Raw genomic sequence first — 24,487 nt, 5'->3', positions numbered from 1 at the left:
ATTGTAATATCAATAGTCATTATGACACAGCATCTTGCCCCTTGATGTCTATTGCTTATATTGTCAGTCATTCAAAAGCCTTATCACAGGCATTTAATCAATGCCTATTGTAACATTAGAATAACAATACATTTAATTTCACCTTCAATGTATAATTTGAAATAGTCATCTACTTAATTGATAACCACAAGACCATGCTTCTTGGGACCACCTGTAGAAATTAAAAGGCAGCAGGTTTAAAACAAGCAGACGTATTTCTTCACACAACACACAGTCAACCTGTGGAACTCCTTACCATGAGATGTTATGAAATCTAAAAGTATAAGTCGGTTAAATAAGTTCATGAAGGATATGTTCTTAAATGACTATTAGCCAAGATGGTCAGGGACGCAATCCCATGCTCTGGGTATCCCTAAACCTTCAACTGCCAAAGTTGTTGCTGGATGACAGGGGATGGATCGCTCAAAATTTCCCTGTTGTGGTCATTCCCTCTGAAGCTAGCACAGGTCACTGTCAGACGATAGGATACTGAGTTAGAATGACCATTGGTCTGACTCATTATGAAGCTAGACTGAGTTTAATTCCTGGCTCTGTCACAAACTCTGTGACCTTGGGCAAGTCACTGAACCTTTCTGTTCCCTATCTGTAAAATGGGAATAATAAATACTTAATTTTTCCCACTACTTGTCTGTCTTGTCTCTTTGACATGTAAGGTTTTTGAGGCAGAAACTAGCTCTGACTATGTATGTGCAGAGCCTGCCACAATGGCACCCTGATCTTAGATGCAGTCAGTAGGGCCTACTGTAGCATACATTTCAAATAAAAAGATTTACTAAGTTTGGACAGTATAATAGACTATCACAAATTAGGTTCTTATCATGGCCACGTTATTCTGTAACCAGAATTACTTTCTACATCACCTTTCTGATCCTTTGCAAATGCTGAAACTGACTTACCTTGGAAAATGGCACAGTAAATAGAACTTCAAATTAGAAATAATGTCAAGCATATTGAATTTTTTCTTGCACAATAAAACATTAGTAAAAAGTCAATTATTAACTCTGCTACTTGATTTTTATTCCAACATTTTGAGTGTATTGGAGGTCAATGTATTTAGATTTTTTTTTATTATGATTCCAAATGGAAATTAGGTTCTCAGAGGGTAAATAGATTATAACCGATCCCAGCTCCTGGGCTCATGCTCTGGCAAGTTACTAGGATTTATTATAACTCCCACCTTCAGAAGATAAGAATTACATGTCATTTTCTCTGTCTCGTTAATGAGATTAAAATATGGTTCAGTGGGTATTTTCAGTGGGATGTCTTGATGCTGAAAATTCACTCAAAAATGCAGATATTTATCTTTACTGGCTGAGTTTCTTATTTTGAGCACTTACTCCTATACATTTCTCATTTAAAGTACAATTCACTGTTAGCCCTGCTGTAAACTTTCAGGTTTCTAAGTCCACATTGTATCACTTATGAAATTTTAAGCTTTTCAGGTCCAGTGAAAGCTCATTGGGCAGCTAAACTAAAACAAATCTGCAAAACAGGAGTTTTATGCTAGAGATAAACAGGCAAGTTAAATGATATCCGGAGGGGGGGGAGTGGAGGGGGAGGAAGAGTTGAGAGAACACCACTTTCATTGTTAAAACAGAAGCCTATCATGCAAATTACCCTCATATTTTTTGGCCATATATTACTATGGAATTGATTGGTAACTAAATCAGATCTTTGCTACCTAAAGGCTTTCCAATCTCCTGATTTCATTACATTGATACGAAGAAGGAAAATAAAGGTAGTTTGGTTTATGAAGTGATTTGAGCTGACTTGCTCTCTCTGGGGTTTTGGGTTTTTGGAAATGAAGCAAGCCCGGAGAACAAGAATGTGAAGTGACCTGTGGCTGGGGCTTTTATTTTTCCATCTCCTGCTGGTGAGTCCACAAGCTGGCATATATTATACACTTGGTTTGTTGTTCGCAGTCAAGTTGTTTAACTCTAGGCAACACAGTACCACAAACTTTGAAGTCTCCCTCAGTGTGGATAATATATTTTTTCCTCCTCTTTCCTTTGCTTGCGTTGTGAGTAGACTTTCCCTTGCAGTTTCCCCAGGTACAGTACTACAGTCAGGAAACTACTAGATATGTTTATGTAAGTGTACAGAGTTCCACTGTGCTGGCAGAAGGTGAAATCAGAAATAGTCATCTCTTGGTTTATGCCCCAGTATTAACTGAGCTGATAATTGAGCTGATAATCTCAGTGGTTCAAGAGGATAGAATAGCAAAGTTTTTAAAAATCAGTCAGTTATTGACAAATTTGAAGCTATGTAGGAAAATGGATTTTGACTGACAAAATGGGTGAGTGGGATGGGGTAGTCTGTCCCCGTAAGGGTAATGGTGCTTAGCAGTCAGCTCCATCACCTGGCATGGCCCTCAAAGATTTTGGGAGGTTCTGATGTATGAGAAGGCCTTGAAAATAAGAGGCACAGGTGGAGGTAGTGGTCCCAGGATTAAGTAGTGTTTGGGAGTGTCATAAACAGATAGTTAAGGGTTAATGCCTCTTTTACCTGTAAAGGGTTAAGAAGTTCACCTAGCCTAGCTGACACCTGACCAGAGGAACCAATGGGGGTACAAGATGTTTCAAAAGGAAGGAGGGAAGTTTTCCTTTGCTTAGAGTTTCAGTTTCAGCCAGAGTGAAAAAGATCAAGGAACCAGCCTCTTATCAGAGTAGTAAGTTTTAGAAAGGGATAAATAGGTTTACGTTTATTTTCTTTGTAACTTGTCTTGGTACCATTAAGGGAATTATCAAAATTGGGTATTTGGGTATTTTTTTGTGTAACTAATTTGTGCCCAGGGGAACATCCTCTGTGTTTTGAATCTGTTGTCGGTGAGAGTAGCTGGTATGCTAATCTCTCCCAGAGGGTTTTCTTTTATCTTTCTTTTCTTTAATTAAAAGCCTTTTTCTTAATACCTGATTGATTTTTCCTTGTTTTTAGATCCAAGGGGGTTGGATCTGGATCCACCAGAAGTTAGTGGGAGAAAGGAGGGGAGATAATTAATTTCTCCTTCTTTTAAGATCAAAGGGGTTTGGATCTGTAGTCACCAGGGAATTGGTGAAGTCCCTCAAAACTGCCCAGGGAAAAAGGTAGTACTTGGGGATGGTGGCAGCGATACTAGATCTAAGCTAGTAATTAAGCTTAGAAGTGTCCATGCAGGTCCCCACATCTGTACCCTAAAGTTCAGAGTGGGGAAGGAACCTTGACAGGGAGAAAATCAGTTTGTTTCTTTAAGATCTTGAGACCAAGAGCTTGCAGAAAGAGCAGGGTAAAGCTCTTTTCTCATTTGACCAACTGGGGATGAGCTGGGAGAAGGGAACTAGTGTTATCCGAGAATTTGACATTCCTGCATGTGCCCCATAATTTGACAGTACTGTAGTCAGCCATTTTCTATGGTCAGCCACTGCCAGCTGAAAACCAAACATCACATAGCTAGGAAAATCTTAGACCTTTGAGGCAAGGTCAGACAACTGAATATTTGAGATTTGTTAATCAGAATGGGAGGATGGGATAAAGTTATGGACGTATGCATGAATAGCAACCTTGGTTTTAGGTGACCCTGACACATTGTCATTATGGCTAGAAATACTAGAAACTTGAGATAAGTAGCTTGTTGAAATTAGGAGAATTGGTGACCCTGTACATGTTGTTATGCTGAACCAATAGGAGTCCCTATAGACTATACGCTTTCTTAGATTTAGCTATAAAAGATTATGTAAAGAAGGCAAGAAGCTAACATCTAAATTCCCCATCAGCTGGTGATCACTGAAAACTATCTCAAACTGTGGGTAACAATATCTTGGATGTCCTAAACCTATTGTGTATGTGTGTGCATGCTTCACATCTAATAAACAGTAGTTTTAGATAAAAGCATGCTTGCTTGTGTCAATCATTTGTCAGACAGAAGCACAGTGTTCCCAGTGATTTATTCCTGACATCTCCTGGAGAGAAACAGTTAAATTACCACTGCTTTGAGTTCTGAGAAACCTCCGGTAACACTAACACATGCCACTTGCTCCCTCATAGCGGGTCAGACCCCAAGACAAAACTGTCAGCCAACTCCTCTGAGCCAGCGAACTAACTGGGGAAGGGGGCCAGATGAAGGAGAAGCTTGCTAAGGTTTTACAGCTGGCCTTGGTTGCAACCCAGCTCCAGAGAGGAGAGCTGTGGACTCTTGGCTTAGGGTATGCCTACACTATAAATGGGCAATGCGATTGTAGCTAGTGTAGGCAAACTTGAGCTTCTTTGATCTAGCTAGCTCAAGGCTAACTACCTTGAGTAACAATAGCAGTGTAGCTGCTCCAATGGGAGATTGTGTGGGCTAGCTGCTCGAATATGTACCTGGGGTCCTGGTCAGGGTTGTAATTGGGAGGCTGGCCCAAACCGCTGCTGAAGTTAAACTGCTATTGTTCCTCTGGCCAGATCGGAGCTAGCTTGGGTATGCCTACATGTGCTGTAATCACATCTCCTGATTCTAATGTAGACATACCATTAGGGAGAGATGGAGGGGCTGCCTACATTAAACCCAGTTCCAAGAAGAAGAGCTGAGGACTGCTGTCTTAAGAGAGGATGGCCATTTAAAGTACAATCCCAGATCCAGGAGGTAGCGTGGCAGAAGACTCCTGAACAGGGGTCAGAAAGCTTCATTGATTGTTGCATGGACTCAACAGGAGCATGAACTGAAGGGACTAATGAAGTGAGTTACACTTTGTAGAACAACATAATGAATCAGACCCCGCAAAGGAGGGCTGTGTTTTGAACCAATCTAGTCTGTAATTGAAAGACCCTGAGGAGACACTGAATGCAACATAGCTGCACAGCAATGAGAGGGCATGTGGGAGGGCAGAACCTCACGAGCATGAGTTTCTAACTAAAGGAATGGGATGGTCTCTGACTTTTGCTGTTTTGAGTGGCTTGCCCCCTACTGAGCATTACAGGATCAAGAATGAGTTTGAAGTAAATACTCTGTGGGTTTCTTTAAATTAAGAGCAGCATCTATGGTGTTTGAGATTACAAAGTTGATTTATACCAGTATAAAATGTGGTGATCGTTCATGGTATAGCCAAGGTAATATAGAGGGGACAAAAAGTTGGGGGGAGGAGGGATTTTTCACCCTAAATCAAGGCAAAAATCCAAATACTAAAAATATATCCTGAAACTGGAAGGCTGCAATATTTTTTTCAGACACCAAAATGTTCGCACTGTGGAACACTGGTGTTTCTGAAACAAAATATGTTCCCTAGCTTCCCATGCTTCCTTGGGATCTAAGACTCTGTGGAAGCCCTGTTCTGCTGCAACCCATGGGTTCCTGTCAGAAACCAATCTGACTTCTGTCAAAATATCAAAATCAACACATTCCCATGGAAAGCTTTTATTTAGACTAATCTGGATTATTCCAATGGAAAAATCTTCTGTTGGAAAAATTCCAACCAGCTTTACTTAAGAGACATGGGTTCTGATTTTGATTCATCCTGGACATGCTGTGTTAAATTGTGTAAATCATTTGGCTTCATGGAGAGCTGCTAATGCTCAGTAGGTCTGAAAAATAAGATTTGTTTCATTTGAATGCCAAATGAATCCATATTTAGGCAACTAAGTTTGAAAATTTTGGTCTAAAAATTTGTGTAAAATGGAGCTCCATTTTACATGTCTCAGGGAAATATTCAAACGCCATTAACCTGAAATAACTTTGTATCAGTCACTGAAAGGGGTATTCTTCTTAAGGCACTGATGTTTCTGAAGTTCGTCAAGATCCTCAAATGGAAGTTGTAGTAACTAAAGCCCCAGAATTATGAGTTATTACTATTTAAGTATTGCCCAAGCCTCAAGGCTGTTTTAGAAAAGATAGAACAGAGGGCTGAGAGAATAAATACTCTAGGTTTAATGGCTAGATTTCTTCAGTAGTCTGCGGAAACTGATTTATTGCAATTTTCTCCCCAAAGTACCCTGCTGGCGCAGCTAAAGATACAGCCTCCTTTTCCATGTCTGTGAATTAATTAAAAATTAATATCAAACATTTAAGGTATGCTATGATGTTCCTCCTCCATAGTAAAATAGGGACCTTAATGGAGTTGAAGATTGTGATTAAATGAGGTTTATAAAAGCAATGTCAAGTATAAGTGATACAGCTTTGGGCAAAATATTGTAAACTTCAGTGACAGGGTTTATCTCCCTGGCAATCCTGATAGGGAAAGAAAGGTATTGTGTACATATTGATTTATTTTAGTTAGGCTGATATTTGTAATCAAGCATGCTTATGCTTTCAGGTTAGTGTTGTATATCTAAACTGAAAGAGGCAGTAAATAAATGGAACTGAAACTAAATAGTGTGTTTTTATAAGGACGCTTGCCACATAATCGGAAATGTAACTGTTTGGATGATAATGCACAGATTTAGCTTAGCTATACATACCGCTGTTGTTAAAACAAGAACAGAAATAGAAGATTTATACAGCTGTCTCAGCCTGCTTGAGAACAACAGTTTAGAAGTCACTTTGCATTGTATTGTAGACTGTTAAAACAAGTTTCGGGAGCATCAAGGAATGTGGAGGGATGTTGTATAGATATGAATTTTAAACTGGACATTTTGGCAATTGGAAGAGTGATGGAGAAAAAGCAACTTGAGCAAGCATAAATGCAAAGTTGACCAAGGGATGCATTGCAAATGGGCCCACACAACACCTGCAGAGATTAGCTGATTTGCTCTGGTCAGCAACTTGTGTTCAAGGTATGTCCCAGGATGGTTATACCAACAGTTATGACCTAACTTGTGTCTCTTAAGGTGGTGTGGAAAAAATATGTTGCACAAAGAAATTGGGGGAAAAAAAATTGATGGTGAGATGACAACTCTCGTGTTGGTTGGACACTTCAAATCTTTGGCAGAAATACAGATTACCGTATGATTGGTCCACGACAGCACCTCCAGGAAAAGGAACCAAGTTGAACCACCCAGAAGAAATGGAATAAAATGGGCTGTCTCCTTCAGCATATTGCTTTCTGAAAGATGAGGACACACTGAGTGGAGAAGACTGAGATCCTGGGCTGGCCACGTGGGAGTCCTTCTGGTAAAGGTGCCCCTCCAAGATAGGTACTTCATCTGCCATTCTATTTTTCAGCAGTTTAGGTTGCCCATTAGTGCATCCGGGGGAAAAAAAAAACAAAAAAACAAAAAAAAACTAGTGATGTCCATTCTCTGTTCCACCTGTTCACAGTGTTAGCTCCTACTATAAACAATAACTGGGCCAAAAACTGACAGCTTAGCAGATATTTTGATAAGTAACACAGAGACTTTCTCTTGGGTGACAATGCAAATCAGTCAGTTAAGTAGTAAGGAAGTATGCATGTGTTTTAAGGAGTCAGTTACAGTATATGTCCTTCTTTTGTAACAAGTTCCAATCCAAGTACATTTGAAACTGAACAAGTTACTGTTAAGATTGTAGGCCACTTCTTATTTGTCTACCATAGTTAATGGTTTTGTACTGCCTATTGGACTGAGGAGTGCAGCCATAAGGCTGAGTACAAGCCTCTTGAACTGTACTGCGTCTATACATCATCAATGTAGGAGTTTATAGGAAATAGTTGGGAGAGTTAATTGGATTCTGGGGTTAATATAATTCATTGGGAAATAAGTTAAAGGGGTTGAGTATAGAGCCATTAGGGAGAAGTCCTTGGTGAACTGGCATGTAAGTAACTGACAGGGTTGCCTTGTGCTTTAGCTTTGATGGTTGTGTTCCCCTCTCTTGTGTTAGCAACACTGGAGTTTAACAACCTGTTGGCACTAGTGAGGCTTTATTCTTAGAGACTCCTAAGGTATGTCTACAGTGCAATTAAAAACCCACTGCTGGCCTATGGCAGCTGATTTGGACTTGTGGGGCTCAGGTTACTGGCTGTTTGATTGCAGTGTAGACATTCCGGCTAGGGATGGACCCCAGGCTCTAGGACCCTGCGACAGATGAGGGTCCCAGAGCACAGGCTGCAACCCAAGCCCAGACATCTACACCGCAATTAAACAGCCCTGCAAGCCTGAGTTAGCTGGCATGAGCTGGCCATGAGTGTCTAATTGCAGTGTAGACATGACCTTTGTTGAAAATCTAAACAAAGTCACCTTCCCAGGATAAGAATTGAATGTTATTTTCCATTTTTGGTTGTGTGATTTGTTTCTGAATATGTAAATGGTCATAGCTAACTATATTCTAGCTCATGTAACCAAATTATAGGTCTAGTACTGTTTTTGTCATTTGATATATTAGTTGCTGTTTAGGATATTTAATAAAACCCTGTAAAATTGAATTCAACTCAAGTCCTTTTAAGTTAAGAAATCAAAATTAAAAGAACACGAAGAAAGATGGTATGGATAATCAATTAAGCAGTTGCTTAACTAAAGTTTGTTTTTGTTTTACAGCCTACCTTTCTTACAAAGTGCAAAAAAATGTATTAACATGTTTTTCTTATTCTTTTTGTCCCTTTTAAAGGTAATATTTCTTAATTTATGTGATAGTTCAATATCATCCAGAAGACTTAACATTTAAAATGCAATGTGGTAGTCAGTTACATAAGATGAGAATTTCTGTCTCCATTAAAAGTATCTCACCAGCAGAGCAGGTGCAAGAATATTTCACGCCCTAGGCGAAACTTCCACCTTGTGCCCTCCCCTGTCCCCAAGTCCCCGCCCTCAGGCACCCTCGCCCCACAGCAGCTCCTCCCCTCCGCCCTGAGGCACCCCCCTGCGGCAGCTCCCCACCCCATGCCCTGAGGCACCCCCCCACCCCAGCTCACCACTGCTCCGCCTCCTCCCTGAGCACGCTGTCGCTGCTTCACTTCTCCCGCTTCCCATGCTTGTGGCGCCAATCAGTTTAGGCGCCACAAGTGAAGTGAAGCAGCCAGAGCATGCTCAGGGAGGAGGCGGGGCAGGGGTGAGCTGGGGCAGGGAGTTCCTCTGCGTGCCATCCCCCCCTTACTTGCTGCAGGCAGCCCTCCCCATGCCCTCCTGCCCGAGCTTCTTCCATCTAAATGCCGGTGGTGACCAGGGTAGCTGAAGATCCGGCCGCTGCAGTCGCTGCAGAAGAAAATGGCATCCCCCAAATCCTAGTGCCTTAGGCGACCGCCTAGGTCACCTAAATGGTTGCACTGGCCCTGCTCACCAGTAATTTTGGCATTAGAGTTGCAAGAGATCCAAACAGGAAAAAAAAGTCAGCTATATATTTAGCTCATGATAGATAACTTGCAACCAGTATATAGAAATATGTAAGTGATAGTGTATTAATATTCAGTTTCAATATGGTTTTAGCTATTTGTTTACATTCTGTATTGCTTAAATATTTATTTATATATCACAAACAATTGTTTCTGTAGTAATAGCTTCCATTCATGCTGTGCAAACCCCAGAGCTCTGGAGTTTCATTTCATTTCATTTCAGATATGCTCAAAAAATTTCAGAGTTTACCTGACCCTCTTGAGTATGAACAATCAGGCATATAAAAACCTCATCAGAACAATCTTTCCTCTGGAAATGGCATTATTTCTTCTGCTTTCGGAAATGCTGCAAGACAAGTTTTTGGTCAATATTTTGACACTTCTGCCTTTTGTCATGTGATCACGAGGAGGAGAAATATGTAAAACTAGTGGGGAAAAGAGGTAACTAACCACCGTGACTCTTATGGATGAATATTATTGCATTCAATAGGGATTAAAGCCCTAATTCAGAAAAGTACTTAATCAGGTGGTTTCCTTTAAGCACATGCTTTAAATTAATCCCACATGCTAAAGCAATTTTCTGAATCAGGGACTCAAACCAATAGGACTCTGTACATTATATGACATTATTTGGAGGATTTAATAGAAACTGAGAACTTCCTGTAATGAATCTATAGAATCTAACAGACCATTATATCCCTGTAATAGAATTCAGTCCTGTCCAGCAGCTTTAAAATTCCAACTTCCTTGAAAGATAGATGGGCCTTTATTTTATAGGTACTTAATGTAATTTACTATGTAGGGCAGAAAATCGCCTGCAGGAAGTTTAAGATTACAGAATGTTAGGAACCATTAGGAAAGGGTTAGATAATAAGAGAAAATATCAGTTTAAATCTATGCCCACACCTTGAATACTGTGTGCAGTATTATGGTCACCCCATCTCACGGAAGGTATATTAGAACTGGAAAAGGTACAGAGAATGGGAACAAAAATAATTAGCGGTATGAAACAACTTCCATATGAGGAGAGATTAAAAAGACTGGTCAGTTTAGAAAAGAGATGACCAAGGGGAGATATGACAGTGGTCTATAAAATCATAAATGGTGTGGAGAATATGAATAGGGAAGTCTTATTTACCCCTTCACATAATACAAGAACCAGGGGTCACCCAAGGAAACTAATAGGCAGCACGTTTTAAACAAACATAAGGGCGTACTTTACACAACACACTGTCAAGTTGCCTGTGTTGTCAGGGGATGTTGTGAAGACCAAAAGTATAACTGAGTTCAAAAAAGAATGAGCTGAGTTCATGGAGGATAGGTCCATTAATAGCTATTAGCGGAGATAGTCAAGAACACAACCCCATGCTTCAGGTGTCCCTAAACATCTTATGCCAGAAGCTGGGACTCGATGGCACTTTATAATTGCCCTGTTTTGTTCATTCCCTCCTGAAGCATCTGGCACCAACCACTCTCAGAAGACAGGATACTTGGCTAGATGGACCATTGGGCCACCCCAGTAAGGCTCTTCTTATGTTCTATCATTGTAGGTAGATTTTCCATTTAGGTCATCAGAACTGAACATCATTCTAACTGCTAAAACTCTGGGCTACAGCCTCAGCTGGTGCCAACTGGCATTTGCTTCAATGGAGCTACACTGAATTGCACCAGCTGAGGATCTGGCACTTTCTCTTCTAGTTAAGAGTACTATCTTGTAAGTGTACAGGGCATTTTATTTTTAATTCAGTAGCATGCTGTAATAGAAATGTCATCAGACTATTAATAGGATCCACGCAGCAAAGTGTGGATTATTGTTTGACAAAAACACAAATAATTCAGTTTATGATTTATGATTAAAGACTTGAGAAGTTGATGTCCAGGATGTGGGCTGAATAAAGTGCTTTTCTATGTTGTTGGAGGCTTATGTCACAGAGTCTATAGAGTCAAGAAAGGTGCATGGAGTAGTGTTGTTATTAATACGTATTATTTATGGAGTACTGTCAGTGTGCTTGGGGCTTAAGGCACATAAGAGAAGACAGGTCCATCCCTTAAGGAACAGATGGCCTGGTTAGAGACAGTGCTGGAACAGGCATTCCAAAGAGAGGAAATAGGTCCTCTCCCTTCTTCCTTCCTAAGTTGGGGAAAAGAAGTTACTCAGAGTTGAACCCTTGATGAGGCCAAAGATGGTAGTTGGATAGAGGAGTGGGGCTTTCAGAGAGATTGTGTCACCACAGATGAGGATTACAGGAGGCAGAGGAATGGGTGGAAATAATTCTGTCTAGTTATAGGTTCTCCATAATGTTACTGATGAGCCTGCCATGATCTATATCTGAAGGGGAAAGGTGTGGTCTCTTGATTAGCTTGTAGATGAACTAAGTCTCTGGAGACTGGTGCTGTACAGGAGCAAGGAGAAACTTCAGCTGAGCCCGATGAAAAAAGATGCAGGGTAAAATGTCACCTGCATATCAGTGGCACTGAAGCTCATACTGCTGTAATCTCAGGGCTTGTCTACATGGGGAAATTTATTCCCGAGTAAAGAAAAGCACTATGGCTCTTCTGAAATAACTCCTAGTGTGGCCACACTTCTGGAATAAATCTGGAATAGCAATGAAGGAATAATTATTACAAAATAGCTATGCCAGTCAATTTTCCTATGTAGACAAGCCCATCCAGTTGTATAAAAGGCATCTTGTGAATAACCATATCAAGGGCCACCAGAAGATCCAATTCTGTTAGCATGGATATGACTTCTATCCATTATCATGAGGAGAGATTCAGTCACTTAGTAAATTCTACTCCTATGCCATAACCAGCTCTGAGGAGCTTGACTGACTGGGATTCCCCACCCACTAAGAGAGTAGATGCTGCTAAATTTTACTGAATATGGAGAGAGAAGATGGACCACAGCATGTTTGAGGGTGATTGCAAGCTTCTTTTCACAGGACCCAGAGGAAGCCAGCAAAGTATTTTAAATAATTCACATGCCAAAATTCATTCAGACAGCTTACAGTTAGTGAAGCTGCTAGCTCTGACTGGGCCTTAAGTGTACTAATTCAAAGCTCTTGGAAGCCAAAGACACCCCAAGATCCAACGGCTGAGGTGGAAAAGTGACATATCATCTGGGATTAAGTCCCAAGAAGGAGAACATAAAAAAATTCATAGTGTGGAAAGTTTAAATGAGAAGGATTGATTTCTTTAGCCTAAATAACATGTTTTCTACCCTACGTTTCATGATCCTATGTTTCTAATGTGAATAATTCAAATAGAGAAAGTGTGATTATACCAGGTCTGTGTGGAACGGAAGATGAATTTAGATCTGTAATGAGGAACAGTCAAGTTTTAATGTGCCCAGTATTTCAGCTGTTAAAAACGTTTTCTCATTACTGAAAAAGAAGAGCTTGCTAAATGTTTTCCAACCAGCTCAGTTGCCCTGTTAATTTGGCACGTCATTTTTTTTTTACTTTTAAGAACGTTGTGAATATTTTTTAAAAAATGTGAAAATAACATACAAGCCTATCAATATTTGTCCAGAACTGTTTCTACATACTATAACTCCGGGATAATGAAATCTGGCTCTGATCTTGTACTATCTCAGGGAAACAAAGGGCACATGGTAACACTTTGTTAGCACATTTTAAAAACCGTTAACTCTGCTTTGAGTTAAGACTAATATCTTGTTACTGTCTAATATAGTGTGTTTCAGTTTTATTTCACTGACATGTAGTGAAAAAACTTTCTGGATAATTCAAATGGAGCAGAAGAGTCCTGCATAAAAACCTCTTTGAAGTCTGTCAATGCCATTCCTTAACCAACTGGAAAGCTTTGCTATCTGTAGAGTGCAGAAATACAGGAACTGACAAAGTGTATCAGAGCTAAAGGACATTTTATTCCATTCTATATAGGGTTTTATATGGTGCTTATCACCATACTATCTGAGTGCCTTCTTTCCAGTAGTGCACTAAGCAACATGACTACACATCTGTCACATGTCCATCTCATTCAAAATCCTATCTCTGACAATGGGTGGCAGACACTTCAGAAGAAGGAACAAGAATCTCAGAGCAGGCAGATATAGGATAATCTGCCCCCCTACATAATAGGCTTTATCCTAATCTCTAATACTTGGAGCTTGGTTTAAATTGTGAAACATGAGATTTAATAACATTTAAAGAAAATGTTAGTAACAATTGTTATAACTCTGGATATGTGTGTTAGCCATACAAATGTCCAATCACTTTTTTTTAGCCTTGTTAAATTCTTGGCCTCTACAACTTCCTGTGGCATTTTTTTTTTCAATTTTGAATTTCCCACTTCTTCAATTTAATTGAATATTCATTTGTTCTTGCCTCACTTTCCACGGGCTGAATCTATCACTTTCATAGTGCTCCTAAGGAAAAGAAGGTTAAGGTTTTGTTCAGGTCACTAACCCTGGGCCAAACTGAGTTTCCATTTCCAAACCACTATCTTCCCCCTTTTTGTGCTGTTTTGTTATAATGATTCAATATCACTCCAACACCAGAGTGGCAGCTGCATTTCCCATCTGCTGATAATGTTACCTGGGGTTATCTAAATCTGACACTCTAACTATTATGTGTCCTCCAGGCTGCTTCAGGAACTAAATCAATGGGGGACACAGCTCCTTCGTCTGATAAATGATTGGTACAAACAAGTGCTTTCACTCAAACCTCCTAGCTCTTAGACATCCTCCGTGAACTGTTCCAAATTGCGCACACTCAACTAATCTTTTATAAGTTACTCAAAAGAAAGCACATAACTTATATTAACCTCTAAAAGGATAACAATTTCCCTAGTAACAGCAAAAAACTCATGCTACTTATGAGCAAAGCAACTCCTAGTCATAATAGTAAGACACACAGATCCAAGGTGAGTTATCCATAATTCTTTTTATTCTAATAAATCTGTACAAAGCTGCAGCTGTTCATCTGCTCTGCGTAGACAAAGGCCAGATAATTTCTAACTATGTGGTGGTCTTGTTTTCAACTAGTGGCTGCAGTTATGTCAAGTCCAGGTTACATCAAGTCTCATAACAATAACACTGTATATAAATTACTTATCTCTGCCAAATACACAGCCATCTCTGGTAGCACATCTGGCATATTTAAGGATATATTTGAATTTCATCCAGATGTTGTGGAATTGTTAAGCCTCTTTTAGAGGGAGCAAGGGCTGCTCTGATGCTGCTGCCAAACCTGGAGTCGAAAGAGGGGACCCTAGCTCAGGCTACAAGGGACTGGTTGAAATGCTAGTTTGATGGCTACTGCTCGCCTTCTATATGGGCTGGAACATGAATTGTTCTCTGCTAAGTGAGAACCCTGGAGGGAAACTTAAGGTTTGAAGGAATTGGGACATCTCCTGTAGTATGAAGGATCTACATACTCTACATATTCCTCTCTCATGTTCCTCAGGAGGTCTTCATCCACAGCTTCCCAGGCTCCTTCCACAAACACACCTAGTAGTTCTGGGTATTTTTGCTATTGTCCCAACCTTCGTAGAATTGTATTCCCTGTCCCCTCACCTCACAAGCTGGCATAGAAGTATGGGGTAGGTGCACACTGAACCTTAGGTCTTGCATCTAGGGGTCCTATTTGCATGTGGTAGGGACAGGGGGCAGATTTGTTTGAACTTGCCCTGAGAGGCTGCTAGGAAATTTCTAGAATCAGAAGAAGATGGATGTCAACGATCCTATCCCCAAAGCCATCCTGAAGCTCCAGTGTCAATGCAATATGCTGCCAGGTAGAGTAGGTGCAAAATTTAAATCCTCAGCTGGTAAAAGGTGGGAGGGGTCAGAAGGCAGCATGCTCCGTTCTTGGCAAGTGGGACCAGGGGAAGAATCCCTTCCTTAACTGCTCCTTCTGTTGGAATGACTGAGTACATCTGATGGGCTGTTAAAGCAATGTATATCCAATCCCTCTCGTGTTTAGGCCATGACTCCCTTGGTATTATCATCTTCCTCACCTGAAGAGGGATATGGGGTGTGCCTTGAGGCTGAAGGATATTATAGATTGACATAGACAATGCAACACTCCAAGCTAACTTTTCTCAGAAATGTTGTGAGATGAGCAATGTATTGTGTGGTGAGGCTGGTCAGAGTAACTGTGCCCAATGAAAGGATATTTTTTTTTTGGCAGAGCGGAAAGGAATGTTAAATTCTATTAAATCCAAAACATAATTCTGTGACTGGATGACATAAAATAACTGCGTGGATGGAATAGCTTGGTAGAGTCAAGTTTGAAATAAGGCCTGATAGTGCCAGTAGAGTTGAGTCAATCCTTCATCTTTTTCAGTAAAAGTGACCTTATGCAATATACTGTGTTTAGTTCATGATCTTTAACAATTGCTATGATGTGACTTTTTTTATTTTCCCCAGGAGTGTTGAGCACCAACAGCACCACTGAGTCAAAGGCCCTGGGACAGGAAATTTCCCATGCCACCACACATGTTGATGTATACCCTAGAATTGTCATAAATAGTAGTAGAACAGAAGCACTTACGGGACTCAGTAAGGATCAGAGCCCCATTGGGGTAGTCACTGTGCAAACAAAGACGTGTCTAAAATTCCATTATCCACACTGCAGTGCACTGTTTCTGACAGTGTGTAGGGTGAGATGTCTTCCTTTCAGCAATGTGTAGGTGATGCCAGATCCTAGCATAACAATGACACTGAGCACCCTCAGTTCCTGCTGAATTTGAAAGGCATTGAGAGGTTCTGCAGAGGACACTTGGCACCTTGCATGATCGAGCTCATGGTATGTAAATGTGTCAGAAGCATCATATGAATATTACAGGCCTGACTTTCAGAGGTGCTGAGCACTCATAGCTCCCAATTACATTAGTAGAAGTCATAAATGTTCTGAATATGTGACTCCAGATATATTATTGGTGCATGGAAAACTGGCACCATAGTTGTAGGCTTCTTTTCTTGCACCTTCCCGTTTTGAAGATAATAGGAGTTTTGCCACTGGGAGCTGAAAAGGGATCCTTGTCCTCAGCTCTTGGTGTTGACCACTGGTCTAAGAACTCACTTTCCCTATTGTCCTAGTATTGTCTACAAAAATAATTCTTTCCCTGGTATGATGCATTACATGCTCGCTCAATTTTCGTCTTTGGAATAGCTCCTACTTGTTTTTAATTCAGGTGGGAAATTCTGTACTGTGCATCTCTTCTAAACCTCCCCTGCTTGTTAGCTGATCTCGCTTTGTGTTCAGTGTTTCTGTTTCCTGAGAAAAAAACATTCATTTGTAGAGGAGTTACTGAGACACTTGGGCTTTGTATTTAATTAGCCATGGGATATTTTGAAGAGGTTATGTTTCACTAGTGATTTTGATCTTTACATTGTCTTAGCATTAAGGATTTTCAGCTGGATCGTTCAGACGTTTCCAAATGAGTTTCTCTATTTTGATGGCTTGTATTTTTTCTCCTTAAAGAGAAGGGAAAGGAGGCTGGCTTCAAAGCATGTTACAGCAAATGCTAAGCAACGCTGCATTATCTCCCCCGAGTTGCTCTTGATGCAAAGCAGGGCTAATGATAAGAACCGTAATTTGGCAGCCTGTAATAGCAGTCTAAAATACCTGGATTGAAATAATGACTAGTAGACTTGAGTGAATCATGCCTTTCTTTGCCACAGATAGGTTACTATGTAACTTAACAGCTTACATGCACTTAAAGAAATCTGGCACATCATAAAAAGAGAAATATTGATGAGATAGGAAACAAGGGATGCCTGTAAGCCTTTGACTAGAGGTGAGTTTGACTCATGCCTGCATGTTAATGGATATCAGTATTTAATGTCCACCAGTCTCTTCAAGCTGCAGGCATTCTGGGCAACTCATTTCAATTACTCTCCTATTAAAATCAGAAAGATCCCTTTCCCGCCTCCCACCTGTGAATAAGTAAATGAATTAAGTCATCTTAAATTAATATCAAATATTTATATGATGTACCAGCTACAGTAGAAAAATAGGGAATTTAATGGAATCTAATATTGTAACTACACTAAAATATGTATAAAAGATCCCGTCTCATGCAATCCTTTTTGCTGGATAGAAATAGTTACTGCAGAATGGTGCAAAGTCAAGCCTATAGCTTGATCTCTATAGCCATACTTATTTGTAAGTAACAGCCTCCTTTTTATCCTATGCTTGACTCTTGAGGCATCCGATTCCCATCTGTTTGTAATAGGATTTGAGAACCTAACTCTCTTCAGTGCCTTTGAAAATCTCAGGCCAAATATGACCGAGAAGAGAAATGGCCATACATTATTTCTGCTCCTTTTATATTCTTTCTTTAATGCGTCCATGGCCATGTAACACTTTTCTGTTTAAGCCTTGGCTTCTTCCATGCAATATTGTGAGATCTCACCATAAAATGGAACATACGTGGTTTATAGATCACCTGACAGCATCTAGTAGTTGTCTAATGTTAGTCTTGTGTGGAAGCACAGCTAATAAAACTGTATCAAAGCTATGCCTGTATGGACCTGGATTTACCCTCTCTGAGGCTGTATGTATCCCCCAAAGTTTAGTAAAGCAGTACATTATATACTGAGGCTCTGATTCTGGTTTCATGCCTGAGTGAATCTGAGGTACCTCTATTTACTTCAGGGGAGTTCCTCCAGGTTTACACTGCAGTAACTGAGATCAGAATCTGGTACTAAGTGAACTTATTCTGATCTCACCTACATTGAAGTAAATAGATTAATAGATTCGAAGAACAAAAGCGACTTGTGTCAGTGATGGTAGACTCCATTATGCCCCTTGGTAAATTGTTCCACTGGTTAATTACACTCACTGTAAAACTTCCAATCAGCCTTCATCATTTTCTTTGTAAGGAAAGGGGTTGTGAGACTATCAAAGAAACTAAAGATGAGAGAGACCTATTAAAGCATCCAGCCAGGACACAATTGTGCCTTGTTCCAAATGTCTATTTGGGCCTGACTCACCAATGCATTACCCCATGCTGTTGTAATTCTATTGCATGTACTGGGACTATACTGGTGTAAAATTGGAGTAACAGGATGATGATTCTAGTCTGATTTTTTCCCCTTCCTCTCTTTCAGCGGTACCCATGGCAAACCATTGCTAGTTTTGTTGCTGTTTATTCAAATATGCAAAATTATGTATCTGGATGAAAGCAACAACTAACCCCAGCACAGAGTTACAGAACCACTTATCCTGCAAAAGCTGCCTCTTCTACCTCTTGTGGGTTGAGTGGGTGTTGGATGTCTAACAATTTGGTCTAATGGCAACATCATAAATCTCCAATCCAACCATTCTTGGACGAAGTTGCCTTCATTTTCAATAACACACAAAGCTCCAAATTTATTATATAGGCATAGAGGTTGCATAGTTTGTTGGCTTTTTTGGGGTGGAGGGTGTTTAAAGGACTTGGAAATTCTCCTGCTTAAGGAGCCTGGGCTGGCTTAGTTCTTCATTCCACTCCTAAGCAGAGGGCAGCTATGGAGGAAGAGAGATTATAGATTTAAGCAGCCCTGAAGTTCAATGCAAAACTGGGGCACATAATTAGGAAGGCACAGTGGAGAAGAAACTGAAAGAGTAGAAAAGCAGGCACAAGGGGAAAGGTGGAGGGAAAAAAAAAACAGAAATGAATAGCTTAATCTTATAGAGGGGGTTATATTCCAGTTTCCTCTGATTGCTGATCAAATAATTTATCACTCATATATAACTTAGTAGTTCAAAGAAACTCAGACATAAACTCCCTCCCAACTTCTGAATTTCCTCTTAGCTCCTCCCCCAATGCCATTTATAAGAGACATATAAAATTAAAGTATCAGAGGGGTAGCCGTGTTAGTCTGGATCTGTAAAAGCAGCAAAGAATCCTGTGGCACCTTATAGACCAACAGACGTTTTGGAGCATGAGCTTTCGTGGGTGAATACCCACTTCTTCAGATGCATGTGGTGGAAATATCCAGGGGCAGGTATATATATGCTAGCAAGCAAGCTAGAGATAACGAGGTCAGTTCAATCAGGGAGGATGAGGCCCTGTTCTAGTAGTTGAGGTGTGAAAACCAAGCGAGGAGAAACTGGTTCTGTAGTTGCAAGCCATTCACAGTCTTTGTTCAATCCTGAGCTGATGGTGTCAAATTTGCAGATGAACTGAAGCTCAGCAGTTTCTCTTTGAAGTCTGGTCCTGAAGTTTTTTTGCTGCAGGATGGCCACCTTAAGGTCTGCTATAGTGTGGCCAGGGAGGTTGAAGTGCTCTCCTACCGGTTTTTGTATATTGCCATTCCTAATGTCTGATTTGTGTCCATTTATCCTTTTCCGTAGAGACTGTCCAGTTTGGCCGATGTACATAGCAGAGGGGCATTGCTGGCATATGATGGCGTATATTACATTGGTGGATGTGCAGGTGAATGAACCAGTGATGGTGTGGCTGATCTGGTTAGGTCCTGTGATGGTGTCGCTGGTGTAGATATGTGGGCAGAGTTGGCATCGAGGTTTGTTGCATGGATTCGTTCCTGAGCTAGAGTTATTATGGTGCGGTGTGCAGTTACTGGTGAGAATATGTTTCAGGTTGGCAGGTTGTCTGTGGGCAAGGACTGGCCTGCCACCCAAGGCCTGTGAAAGTGTGGGATCATTGTCCAGGATGGGTTGTAGATCCTTGATGATGCGTTGGAGGGGTTTTAGCTGGGGGCTCTATGTGATGGCCAGTGGAGTCCTGTTGGTTTCTCTCTTGGGTTTGTCTTGCAGTAGGAGGCTTCTGGGTACACGTCTGGCTCTGTTGATCTGTTTCCTTATTTCCTCGTGCGGGTATTGTAGTTTTGAGAATGCTTGGTGGAGATTTTGTAGGTGTTGGTCTCTGTCTGAGGGGTTAGAGCAGATGCGGTTGTATCTCAGTGCTTGGCTGTAGACAATGGATCGTGTGATGAGTCCGGGATGGAAGCTGGAGGCATGAAGGTAGGCATAGCGGTCGGTAGGTTTTCGATATAGGGTGGTGTTAATGTGACCATCACTTATTTGCACCGTGGTGTCAAGAAAGTGGACCTCCCGTGTAGATTGGTCCAGGCTGAGGTTGATGGTGGGGTGGAAGCTGTTGAAATCATGGTGGAATTTTTCCAGAGTCTCCTTCCCATGGGTCCAGATGATGAAGATGTCATCAATGTAGCGTAGGTAGAGAAGGGGCGTGAGTGGACGAGATCTGAGGAAGCGTTGTTCCAGGTCGGCCATAAAGATATTGGCATATTGTGGGGCCATGCGGGTGCCCATAGCAGTGCCACTGATCTGGAGATATATATTGTCATCAAATTTGAAATAGTTGTGTGTAAGTATAAAGGCACAGAGCTCAGCAGCCAGTTGTGCTGTGGCATCATCAGGGATAGTGTTCCTGACAGCTTGTATTCCATCTGTGTGTGAGATGTTTGTGTAGAGAGCTTCTACATCCATGGTGGCTAGGATGGTGTTTTCTGGGAGGTGACCAATGCATTGTAGTTTCCTCAGGAAATCAGTGGTGTCACGGAGATAGCTGGGAGTGCTGGTGGCATAGAGTCTGAGTAGAGAGTCCATATATCCAGACAGTCCTTCAGTGAGAGTACCAATGCCCGAGATGATGGGGCTTCCAGGATTTCCAGGTTTGTGGATCTTGGGTAGTAGATAGAATAACCCTGGTCGGGGCTCTAGGGGTATGTTGATTTCTTCTGGTGTTAGTGTAGGGAGTGTCCTGAGTAGATGCTGTAGTTTCTTAGTGTATTCCTCAGTGGGATCTGAGGGAAGTGGCCTGTAGAATTTGGTATTGGAGAGTTGTCTGGCGGCCTCCTTTTGGTAGTCAGACCTATTCATGATGACAACGGCGCCTCCTTTATCAGCCTCTTTGATGATAATGTCAGGGTGGTTTCTGAGGCTGTGGATGGCATTGCGTTCTGCACGACTTAGGTTGTGAGGCAAGCGATGTTGTTGTTCCACGATTTCTGCCTGTGCACGCCGGCGGAAGCATTCAATGTGTAGGTCCAGACTGTCATTTCGACCCTCAGGAGGAGTCCATGTGGAGTTCTTCTTCTTGTGCTGTTGGTGGGAGGGCACCTGTGTATCAGTGCACTGTTCAGTGTTGTCCTGGAAGTATTCTTTGAGTCGGAGATGGCGAAAGTAGGCTTCCAGATCGCCACAGAACTGTATCATGTTGGTGGGGGTGGCAGGGCAGAAAGAGAGTCCCCGAGATAGGACAGACTTTTCTTCTGGGCTGAGTGTGTAGTTGGATAGATTGACGATATTGCTGGGTGGGTTAGGGGTACCACGGTTGTGGCCCCATGTGGCAGGTAGGAGTTTAGACAGCTTACAGTCCTTTTTCCTTTGTAGAGAGGTGAAGTGAGTAATGTAGATCTCCTGTCTTATTCTAGTGAAGTCCGTTTGTATAGAAGTTTGGTTATTAATGAGAGTCTCCAGGTTGGAGAGCTCTTTTTTGATGTTTTCCTGTTTGCTGTATAGGATGCTGATCAGGTGGTTCCTCAGTATTTTTGATAGAGTATGGCATAATCTCTCACTGTGGTCTGTGTAGTATGTAGATAGCAGTGGATTTTTTACCTTTAGTCCGTTTGGTATGATGTCCATCTGTTTGCATTTGGAAAGGAAGATGATATCTGTCTGTATTTGTGCAAGTTTCTTCATGAGGTTGATGGATTTCCACTCCATACGGCTAAATGCAGTGCCTTGCCTGGTGTCAAGTATCAGAGGGGTAGCCGTGTTAGTCCGGATCTGTAAAAGCAGCAAAGAATCCTGTGGCACCTTATAGACTAACAGACGTTTTGGAGCATGAGTGGATGACATCGATGACATCTTCATCATCTGGACCCATGAGAAGGAGACTCTGGAAAAATTCCACCATGATTTCAACAGCTTCCACCCCACCATCAACCTCAGCCTGGACCAATCTACACGGGAGGTCCACTTTCTTGACACCACGGTGCAAATAAGTGATGGTCACATTAACACCACCCTATATCGAAAACCTACCGACCGCTATGCCTACCTTCATGCCTCCAGCTTCCATCCCGGACACATCACACGATCCATTGTCTACAGCCAAGCACTGAGGTACAACCGCATCTGCTCTAACCCCTCAGACAGAGACCAACACCTACAAAATCTCCACCAAGCATTCTCAAAACTACAATACCCGCACGAGGAAATAAGGAAACAGATCAACAGAGCCAGACGTGTACCCAGAAGCCTCCTACTGCAAGACAAACCCAAGAAAGAAACCAACAGGACTCCACTGGCCACCACATAGAGCCCCCAGCTAAAACCCCTCCAACGCATCATCAAGGATCTACAACCCATCCTGGACAATGATCCCACACTTTCACAGGCCTTGGGTGGTAGGCCAGTCCTTGCCCACAGACAACCTGCCAACCTGAAACATATTCTCACCAGTAACTGCACACCGCACCATAATAACTCTAGCTCAGGAACGAATCCATGCAACAAACCTCGATGCCAACTCTGCCCACATATCTACACCAGCGACACCATCACAGGACCTAACCAGATCAGCCACACCATCACTGGTTCATTCACCTGCACATCCACCAATGTAATATATGCCATCATATGCCAGCAATGCCCCTCTGCTATGTACATCGGCCAAACTGGACAGTCTCTACGGAAAAGGATAAATGGACACAAATCAGACATTAGGAATGGCAATATACAAAAACCGGTAGGAGAGCACTTCAACCTCCCTGGCCACACTATAGCAGACCTTAAGGTGGCCATCCTGCAGCAAAAAAACTTCAGGACCAGACTTCAAAGAGAAACTGTTGAGCTTCAGTTCATCTGCAAATTTGACACCATCAGCTCAGGATTGAACAAAGACTGTGAATGGCTTGCAACTACAGAACCAGTTTCTCCTCGCTTGGTTTTCACACCTCAACTACTAGAACAGGGCCTCATCCTCCCTGATTGAACTGACCTCGTTATCTCTAGCTTGCTTGCTAGCATATATATCCCTGCCCCTGGATATTTCCATTACATGCATCTGAGGAAGTGGGTATTCACCCACGAAAGCTCATGCTCCAAAACGTCTGTTAGTCTATAAGGTGCCACAGGATTCTTTGCTGCTTTTATAAAATTAAAGGTCTTCAAAATGGGAGCATCTGCTTGATGAGGCCTGCACAAAGTGATGGCACATTATATCCCACTTCCTAAGGTTCATGGTAGCCAAAGTCTCTCACAAACAAGGATCATAGCAAATGGGCTGCAAGACCTTTCCCCCTATAACTTCCCCACTAGTGGCAGGCCTTGTATCAAGTGGCTGCCATAATTTTAAATGTCGTTCCATCTAGACCGGGTTAAATGCAGTGAGCATTTGTGTCTCTGCTAAGCCTTCCATCGTTACCGAATGTTTTATGCCATAGTCTACCTCAAATGTGATCATTGACATTACCTCACCTTCAGTTCCTACTTTAAAGGTTTGCTGCCTGGCATTTGGATCTGAATTTGTAACTTTATTTTCATACTTTTCTTTTTATCTGCTCGAAATAAAACACTTCAACACTTTTTCTGTGTCTGCAAGGTGCTATGTACCATAAACTTAAATTAGCATTCGCCACATATCCAACACCGCCTTTTAATTGGTTTTCTGCTCATTGCATCTCTCTGGAGCACACACATTCACTCATGTATGCTTCCCTTCCTTCTCCTACTCAGGATGCGGATGGAACATGAGAAATCAAACTCAGTAGCAAGGCCACAGCTGTTTGAACCAGCATGCACTGTACTGACAGCTGTATTGATTGGCTGCAACTTCCTGGGAGGTAACAGCTCATCAGCTGCAGTGTATGTTCTTCTTAAGTCAATTCTGCACTGTGTGGTGCAAGCAGTCTCTCTACTCAGCTCAGTACCATGTGCTGTATTCTCATTTCTGAGTGTCAGCAGTTTTGTTTTAACTGAATTCTGGGGGGAAAAGAAGCTGCTTCTGCAGGCAGCACATGAGAAACAAGAAGAGTTAAAACCTGTTTTTTTTCCTATCTGTTGTAGGTATATGGCCCCCATTGTCATAGTATTTGAGCACCTCTCCATCTTGAATGTAACCCTCAGTCCTCCCCTATAATTTAATTAAGAAGATACAGAAGCTGTTGCATGTTTTTTTAAGCCTTGAACAAACACTGGCACTAACAAAACCTGAAGAAGAGAGCTCTGTGGAGTTGGAAAGCTTGTCTCTTTCACCAACAGAAATTGGTCCAATAAAAGATGTTAGCTCACCCACCTTGCCTT

The sequence above is a fragment of the Gopherus flavomarginatus genome, chromosome 3 (assembly GCF_025201925.1).
Source record: "Gopherus flavomarginatus isolate rGopFla2 chromosome 3, rGopFla2.mat.asm, whole genome shotgun sequence".
Taxonomy (NCBI): domain Eukaryota; kingdom Metazoa; phylum Chordata; order Testudines; family Testudinidae; genus Gopherus; species Gopherus flavomarginatus.
Note: the sequence above shows the minus strand (reverse complement) of the source record.